Raw genomic sequence first — 10,234 nt, 5'->3', positions numbered from 1 at the left:
AATGGAAAATGGAATTAGAAATGAAGATCTAGAGACTAGGGTATATTCATTGCCCCTGGGGCATCTGATGACTTGAGGCCTTGTCAGCTGACTGAGCAGAAGAATATACATGTGTATAAATATTTCAACAGTTCTGCATATGTATCTATATTGAACTAACCATGAATTCCATCTAATATTTCTGGCAGCACTTAATCTAATCCAGTACCACATGAAGCTGTCTATCCATTCCAACTTGTTCGTATGTAGCTTGCACCTCTAACATGGAACTAGTTGGCTCTGTTAACTTAATGATATCCAAAAATACATGCATAGCGTTTTCAAAAGTGGTAATTTATACACCTGGGAAACTACTTTACCAACTAAAACTAAGTCCTCATGTACAAATTATTTGTCCTTTTGACTTAGAATCTTAGGATCTCCCTGTATTTCCTAATTTACTTAGGTCAACCCCCTTTCCCCACTCTGGTGGGCTTATTTCACACATTTGTTATAGAGTTATATTATTTAATCTCTCTATCATATCAACTAAATAAGGCCTTTTTTTTTTTTTTTTTTTTTCTGGATACAGTCTCACTCTGTTGCCCAGGTTGGAGTTCAGTGGCACGATCTTGGCTTACCTCAACCTCTGTCTCCCAGATTGAAGGAATTCTCCTGCCTCAGCCTCCCGAGTAACTGGGATTACAGGCGTGTGCCACCTGCATGGCTAATTTTTGTATTTTGTATTTTTAGTAGAGGCAGGGTTTTGCCATGTTGGCTGGGCTGGTCTCGAACTCCTGTCTTCAAGTGATTCCCCCCACCTCAGCCTCCCAAAGTATTGGGATTACAGGCATGAGCCACAGCGCCCAGCCTAAATAAAGTTTTTATTTTACTGTCTGTGTGTTACGAAGTTCTATAGGTCTTGAATGACATTGTCACATATTCAGTGTCACGTTGTCATATGGAACAATTTCACAGCCCCAGAGACATTTCTTGTACTTTTGTTTAACCCAAGGCTACTGTATTAATCTGTTCTCCCATTGATATGAAGAAATACCTGAGACTGGGTAATTTATAAAGAAAAGAGGCTTAATTGCTTCCTGGTTCTGCAGGGTATAAAGAAAGTACAGTGACTTCTGCTTCTGGGAAGGCTTCAGGAAATTTCCAATCATGGTGGAAGGCAAAGGGGGAGCCAGCACTTCACACGGCCAAAGCAGGATGAAGAGAGGGAGTGGTGTGTTATACTTTTAAGCAACCAGATCTTGTGAGAACTCGCTCTCAGGAGAACAACACCAGTTGTGCTAAAGCACTTATGAAAAATCACCCTCAGGGTCCAATCACCTCCCACCAGATCCCACCGCAAACACTGCAGATTATAATTTGACGTAAGATTTGGTGGGGACAAAGATCCAATTTATTTTAGCGTTCTTATGTTCCTATGTTCTCTTCTATGGATTTGGTCTGTTTGGCTCCTATACTGAGATGCATTGTTAATTTGAGTCAGTCATGCATACGGTGCTAGGGAGGAGATAGATTGCACGTCAGTGTCCATTTGTCCCAGCAACACTGTGTGAGGAAATATTTCTTTATATTGAATTGATTTGGCAACCTTGGAAAATTGTTTTACCATGCATGTAAGAATTAATTTTTGACATTTGATTCTATTCCATTGATCTGTATGTCTCTCCTCACATAGTAGATACACACACAGACACACACACACACACGGTACATGATATGGTTTGGTACAGGCATGTAATATGAAATAAGCACACATCATGGAGAATTGGACATCTATCTCCACAAGCATTTATCCTTTGAGTTACAAACAATTCAATTATACTTTTTAAGTTTTGTAAAAATATACAATTATTATTGGCTTTTATAGTTACCCTGTTATGCTATCAAATAGTATGTTTTATTCATTCTTTCTATTTGTTTTGTAACCATTAAACATCCTTACCTTCCCCCAGCCCCCTGCTACCATTCCCAGCCTCTGTTAACCATCCTACTCTCTATGTCCATGAGTTCAATTGTTTTTATTTTTAGAAGCCATAAATAAGTGACAACGTGATATTTGTCTTTCTGTGCCTGGTTTATTTCACTGAAGACAGTGATCTCCAGTTTTATCCTTGTTGTTGCAAATGACTGGGTCTCTTTAGTTTCTATGGCTTAATAGTACTCCACAGTTTATATACACCATATTTTCTTTATCCAGTCATCTGTTGATGGACACTTAGATTGCTTCCAAATCTTTGCTGTTGTAAACAGTGCTGCAACAAGCATAGGAGTGCAGATGTCTCTTTGATATACTGATGTCCTTTCTTCGGGGTATATATCCAGCAGCCTACTGCTGGGTATATTTGGTAGCTCAATTTTAGTTTTTTGAGGAACCTCCAAACTGTTCCCCATAGTGGTTGTACTAATTTGCATTCCCACCAACAGTGTACAAGGGTTGCTTTTCTCCACATCCTCACCAGCATTTGTTATTGCCTGTCTTTTGGATAAAAGCCATTTTATCTGGGGTGAGATGATGTCTCATTGTAGTTTTGCTTTGCATTTCTCTGATGATTAATGATTTTGAGCACCTTTTCATATGCTTGTTTGCCATTTGTATGTCTTTGAGAAATGTTTATTCAAATATTTTGTCCTTTTTGGTTTGATTATTTGATTTTTTTCCTATAGGGTTGTTTGAGCTGCCTATATATTCTAGTTATTAATCCATCAGATGGGTAGTTTTCAAATATTTTTTCCCATTCTGTGGGTTGTCTCTTCACTTTGTCGATGATATCCTATCCTGTGCGGGAGCTTTTTAACTTGATATGATCTCATTTGCCCATTTTTGCATTGGTTGCCTATGCTTGTGGGATATTGCTCAAGAAATTTTCTCCTAGACCAACATACTAGAGAGTCTCCCTAATGTTTTCTTGTAGTAGTTTCATAGTTGGAGGTCTTCGATTTAAGTCTTTAATCCATTTTGATTTGATTTTTTGCATACAGCGAGAGACAGAAGTCTAGTTTCATTCTTCTGCATATGGATAACCAGTTTTCCCAGCACCATTTATTTAAGGGACTGGCTTTTTCTCCAGTTTATGTTCTTGGCAACTTTGTCGAAAACAAGATAACTGTAGGGTTGTGGATTTGTTCCTTGGTTCTCTATTCTGTTCCATAGGTCTATATGGGTATTTTTATGCCAGTACCATGCTGTTTCATTTACTATAGCTTTGTAGTATAATTTGAAGTCAGGTAATGTAATTCCTCTAGTTTTGTTCTTTCTGCTTAGGATAGCTATAGATATTCTGGGTCTTTTGTGGTTCCATATCCTTAACATAATTTTGATTACTATTACTTTGTAGTAAGTTTTGAAATCAGAAAGTATGATTTTACTACACACAATTTGTTGTTTTTCAAAATTATTTTGTCTGTTCTGGAATTCTATTGCATTATATATGAATTTTAGAGTAAGATTGCCAATTTAGGAAGAAAATGTTACCTAGGATTTAGCTAGGGATTGCATTAGATCTATTTGGAAAGTATTACCAACCTAATGATACTAAGCTTTCTGATCAATGACAGCTCAATGTATTTAATTTATAATTTTATTAATTTTGTTTGATATGTTTTGTAGTTCTCAATATGCATATCTTATACTTATTTTATTAAATTAATTCATAGGTATTTAACTTTTATGCCATTTTAAATGAAATGGTTTTTGAAATTTTGTTTTTAGATTGTTAATTGCTAATAAATAAAAATACAATTGATTTTGTATATTGACCTGTACTAAGCTGTACTACAAGCTTGCTTAACCCTTTTTTCATTTTTTGTTATGTTTATTAGAGTTTTTATGATGTGTATAGACAGGATCATGTCATTTGTAGACATAATTTGACTTTCCATCCAATCTTACTGCTTCATATTTATTTTCTACACTGATTACCTTGGCCACATCCTCCAATACAGTGTTGAATAAAACTGTGAAAGTGATCTCCTTCTCTTATTTCTAATTTTACAAGAAAGTTTTTGAGCTTCTCAGAAAATTTAGGATATCATGTGAGCTTTTTTATGCTTTCATGGTGAGGAAATTTCCCTTATTTGCCTAAGTTGTTGCATGTTTTTATAATGAATGAAATTTGAATTTGGCAAGTGCTTATTGCTCATCTTTTAAGATGACCATGTGTATTGTGTCCCTTATTTCTTGATGTAGTTTATGGCACTAATTCTTTTTGTATGTTTAACCAAATTTGCATTCCTAAGATGTATACCTTGGTCAAAATTTATAAATTTTTACATGTCTGTTATTTGTTTTGATAGTATTTCCTTGAATTTTTGTGTTTATGTTCATAAGTCATATTGATCATAGTTTTTCTTTCTTGAGTAACTTTGTCTAGCTGTGGTATAAGGCTAACTGATAATTCACATTGGAAAGTGATCTATTCTTTGTGTTGTTCTTACTGTTTTTTATGTGAAAGGTCTAATTTTATTTAGCACAGAGAGAATTGAACACATAAAAAGGAGAAAAAATGTACATTTTTTCAAGATAATTTTCAGACGTTGCAAACAGTTATATTGTATAAGTAAGTAAAACCAAATCAGAGTAGTAAAGAGATGTAATTGGGCTACATAGATGGAGATTTACAATACACTAGAAAGGGAGAGAGGAAGGTGGGTGATAAATTACTATTTTTAATATGATTTTCACCATTTTGCATATTTCTTTCTTTAAATGCACTACACACAAGTATAGACACAAAAATATGGGTTGAAAAACAGGTGTTCATTATTTAGAAGAAATAAAAAATTTAAATTCTGGTATTTCTTTAAGGTCAGTTTAGTTTGTATGCTCAGGAGACCTAACATGTAGACATTTGAAGGGACATGTTTTGTGAGCCTTTATAAATATCTATAAAAAATAGAATATCAGAGTTTTTAAAAACTTAAAAGTTGAACAAAACAAAGATTTAAGTATTATTATTAAAGTTGTCACCTATTCCCAGATGAGGACTTAGAGAAACAAACAGTTGGCAAACCAGTGTAGCAGGTGTCTTCTGTGAAGCCGGATGCACACCCTGGGAACTGGGCTGTTGCTGGAGCTGACACTGCTGTGCTGCACGTCTGGCTGCCACCAGTTGCCTCCCTCTCTGGGAAGTGGAATTTGAATTGCAGGTGCTGACGGCTGATGGAAGAGAGACAAGACCACATTATCTGAAAATTCTTGACTGGGTTGCTTGCTCCTCATTTCACTGCCGGGTGCCACAGGCTTGGGGTTAACTGTTTGTTTTCTGAAAAATATATGATAAATTAGTATGAGTTATTTGAAGATGTAAAATCATTCACTGATAATCTCTTCTTGACCAAGTCAGGGTTTTTTTTTTTTTTTTTTTCCAGAGACAGGGTCTCACTCTGCATCCAGGCTGGAGCACAGTGGCATGAATGTAGCTCATTGCAGACTTGAACTCCTTTTGCCTCAGCCACTTGAGTAGCTGGGGCCACAGGCACATGACACCATATCTGGCTAATCTTTTTTCTTCTTTTCTTTTTTCTTCTCTTTTCTTTTCTTTTCTTTCTTTCTTTCTTTTTTTGTAGAAACAGGTTCTCACTATGTTGCCCAAGCTGGTCCTGAACCCCTAGCCTCAAGTAATCCTCCTGCCTTAACCTACCAAAGCATTGGGATTATAAGTTTGAGCCACCGTGATCAGTCCAGGGTAGGAAATGGAATCTTAACAACTGTCACATGAGCTTTGAGGGGATCCTTCTCCAGATGAGCCTTCACTTGAGACCTCAGCCTTGGACATCATCTACACCTAGATTCCTGACCCAGAGCAACTGTAAGTAATGTGTGTATGGTTTTGAGCCACCACACTATGTGGCAATTTGTTGTGCAGCAACTGATAACTAAAACAAAAGATAGTACGTTTAATTTATAATACTACCCCGGATTAGATTCTGGAACAGAAAAATGGCATTACTGGAAAACCTGGTAAACTCTGAAGAAAGTCTGTAGTTCAGTTAATAGTTTTGTACCACTGTCAATTTATTAGTTTTCATAAATACACTATGGGTATATAATTAAGATGTTAACATTCTAGTAAACTCCTGGGTATGTAAAACTAGCTGTACTATGTTTGCATCTTTATGTGTATGTAAAATTATTTTAAAATGAAATCTTTGATTTTTTATTTTTAATTTAAAAAGACAGGCATGCATATGTTATACCAGCTTCTGGGGAGGCTGACTTGGGAGGATTGCTTGAGCCCAAGAGTTCCACATTGAAGTGAGCCATGATTGAGTCACTGCACTCCATCTTGGGAATCAGAGTGCGATCATGACTCAAAAAAAAAAAAAAATAGCCTCAGGGATGAATGGACATATAGGAAAAAAATAGCCAAGCACATTTCCTCTTATGTTTACCCTTCCGAACGTAAATGCATCCACTTCAGGAAGCCACCATCAAACTCAAGGAATGCTTGTCCGTATTGGACCTCCCCATCACACTCTTCATTTCCAAGTAACTTGTTTGAGTGTCGGTAACCTCTCTTTTCAGAGTTATTTGGTTATGCCTCACATACCCCAGAAAGGGCCGTTTTCAGATATCATTTAGGAGCGTATCTGCAGGATCCCACTGAACACGTTTTGGCAGACAAAGTTTCTGGATGCCAGAGACCAAGATTGAGAAATGTTAGTGACAAGAAATATAAATTATATTTTCATGTTATGATTTTTTATTAATACAGGCTTAGTTTTCTAAAGATAACTCGCCTTCAAGCCTTGTTGGAATCCTGTGATAATTTCTTTTCACTCCACATTCTCCATCAAGAATTTTGTGGAACTTTGTATTCTGTTGAATACCAGAATTATATCAGCAATTCCCAAGCCCCAAAGTCACCAAATGGGCATTATCGTTGACATCAGGTGGGTGGAATACAAAAAATATATATATATATGGTGGTTGGTGGTTGTGGCAGTTTCTACTTCTCTGGACCTGGACAAAAAAATCTTTTCACACCAGATTTTTGGCAGCTGAGATTCAAAATAGGTTTTGCACAGGTGTGGAAAACCTGACAGAGGCAACAACAGGCCAGGTGTGGTGGCTTATGCCTGTAATGCCAGCATATTGGGAGGCCAAAGTGGGTGGATTGCTTGAGTCCAGGAGTTCAAGACCAGTCTGGGCAACATGGAGAAACTGTCTCTACAAAAAAAATAGAAAAATTTAGCTTGGTATAATAGCACACACCTGTGGTCCCAGCTACTCAGGAGGCTGAGGCAGTGGATGGATTGAGCCCAAGAGGTCAAGGCTACAGTGAGCCATGATTGTGTGACTGCACTGCAGCCTGAGCAATAACACAAGACCCTCTGAAGAGAGAAGGGCGAGAGAGAGAGAGAAAGGAAAGAGGGAAAGAAGGAAGGAAAGGAAGGAAGGAAGGAAGAAAATATAACATATCCCCAACCCTCCAGCAGTGATCTAAGAGATAGACACAGGCTGAGTGGTGATTCTGCATATGTGCTGGTTAAACAAAGAATCCCACAGCAGGAAGGACTCTCCACTCACCCCACACACAAGTTCCTGTTCAACACACCGCTACACAGCACCAGGGTTGTTCCCAGGGACCATGCCTAAAAACCCACAAAGACATCGGACTTCATTCTGAACACCCATGGCCATGTATAATGCTGACTTGTTTTTTTGGTCTATAAAAATGGGGTGTATTGTCTACACCACAGTAATAGTGACAGTGAGAAAATGAGCTCCTGTGGCCTAGAGACTTGGAAGAGACATTCAGCTTCATGGATGTCGTTTCTCATTCTTAGATGAGAATAACTGTTCCTGTTCCTTAGGTGGTGGTATTTCAGCATTTGTAATTGAAGAAAACTAACTTCTTTAAGCTCATACTTTATTACTTGAGACATGAGAGCTTCATTTAAGGTTCTCATTTTAAAACATGGTGGGTGCTTCCATTTATGTCATTTGAACTGGAGATACTATCATACTTAGGTGACTTCCCTAAGTTCCCCATGTTCAAATCCCTTTTTATCTTCATTTCAATGCATGTTTTCTAATCTATCATGATGAGGAGTGTGAACGTCATGCTTCACCAAACCAGGAAGCAATTAAAAAACAAAAAGCTAGAATGGCAAGTCATAAATTAGACATAAGTAAATGTCTATCAGGGTGATGGAGACTGGAGAGATGAGATTTAAAAGAAAATAGGCGGCTGGGTGCGATGGCTCCAGCCTGTAATCCCAGCACTTTGGGAGGCCGAGATGGGCGGATCACGAGGTCAGGAGATCAAGACCATCCTGCCTAACACGGTGAAACCCCGTCTCTACTAAAAAATACAAAAAACTAGCCAGGCGAGATGGTGGGCGCCTGTAGTCCCAGCTACTCGGGAGGCTGAGGCAGGAGAATAGCGTGAACCCGGGAGGCAGAGCTTGCAGTGAGCTGAGATCCAGCCACTGCACTCCAGCCTGGGCAACAGAGCAGACCTCTGTCTCAAAAAAAAAAAAAAGAAAAGAAAACAGGCACTAAACTCAAAGCTGTGCTAAATGATATCACAGGCACAGATGTCATCGTGTGGGACTCCAAGTTCCCAAACAACCTCTCTGACAGCACAAAAAATATGATTTCCCATAATAAAGTAAGCTACCAGGTTTCAGAGTGGCTGTCCTGGACACTACAATTTTCAAAAAACTATCATTGCAAACAAGCCAAATTATTAGACCTCTTCGTGAGGCAAGTACCCAACACTCTTTCTCCATCCACACTTTAGAGTGATTGGAAGTTAGAGTTCAATGGATGGATGGCTCATATATTTGAAATCACGATTTCATGTTCACTTTATTCAGTCTCTCTGAAGCCTTAAATCTAGGTCAGGGAAACATTCATGTAACTCATTACAATTATGCTCCCTCCTCAATGGATTTCTAGGACCATCAGGTTTTTGTTTTGTTTTGTTTTGTTTTTGAGACAGAGTCTCACTCTGTCACCCAGGCTGGAGTGCAGTGGTGCGATCTTGGCTCACTGCAAGCTCTGCCTCCCGAGTTCACGCCATTCTCCTGCCTCAGCCTCCCAAGTAGCTGGGACTACAGGTGCCGCCACCACGCCCGGCTAATTTTTTGTGTTTTTAGTAGAGACAGGATTTCACCATGTTAGCCAGGATGGTCTTGATCTCCTGACCTCATGATCCACCCATGTCGGCCTGCCAAAGTGCTGGGATTACAGGCGTGAACCACCGCACCCGGCCAGGACCATCATTTTAAAAAGTGCTTCAACATACGTAAAATGGGGATTTCAGTACTCCAGTAAAAGCTCTCCATTTTTAATAGTTAGCATTCCATGGAGGGCAGGTCTTTGCATACCTACCACCAAAATATGAGGAAGCCAAACAGCTGAAGACAGAGGCTGATATAACCAGTCTCTCAGAAAGAAATATTCAGTGGGGGTTTATGGAGAGATGTTAGAGTCACACGTAGGACTTGTATACCATGGGGAAGGAGTGTGTAGGAAAGCTGAAGTCTACCTGTCAGGGACAGGCAGAAACACCATGTGAATCTAAGCGCAGGATTCATAGTTGTGGTTCTGACCTAAGGGCAGGATTGACAGAAAAATCATAATTTTCACAAGGAACAGTAGATGCAAAAGAAATCTTATCCCCGCTGGGCGCGGTGGCTCACGCCTGTCATCCCAGCACTTTGGGAGGCCGAGGCGGGCGGATCACGAGGTCAGGAGATCGAGACCATCCTGGCTAACACGGTGAAACCCCGTCTCTACTAAAAATACAAAAAACTAGCCGGGCGTGGTGGCGGGCGCCTGTAGTCCCAGCTACTCGGGAGGCTGAGGCAGGACAATGGCGTAAACCCGGGAGGTGGAGCTTGCAGTGAGCCGAGATTGCGCCACTGCACTCCAGCCTGGGCGACACAGCGAGACTCCGTCTCAAAAAAAAAAAAGAAATCTTATCCCTTAGTGTGCATATAAAGGAAAAAATATATATATATACAGAAAGCTTAGAGGCAGTCCCAGAACTGAAAATGAGAAGTCAACATGGTGAGTTAGCTTTCAAGATTGAGTTGTTTTTGCCTCCACTGCTAGGTAGAGGGTAAATGGAGTTGGTCAGCTGATGTGAAAGTGTAAGTCTGTTTCCTCAGTAATCTATCGTAATAGAGAAGATGAGGCACCCCTGTTTCCAAATAGTCATTGGCAGTCAGGGAGAAAAGTGCCACATTCCCTTCCTCCTGTGATACACATGGAACTGAGTGC

Source organism: Papio anubis, chromosome 7 (genome assembly GCF_008728515.1).
Source record: "Papio anubis isolate 15944 chromosome 7, Panubis1.0, whole genome shotgun sequence".
Taxonomy (NCBI): Eukaryota; Metazoa; Chordata; class Mammalia; order Primates; family Cercopithecidae; genus Papio; species Papio anubis.
Note: the sequence above shows the minus strand (reverse complement) of the source record.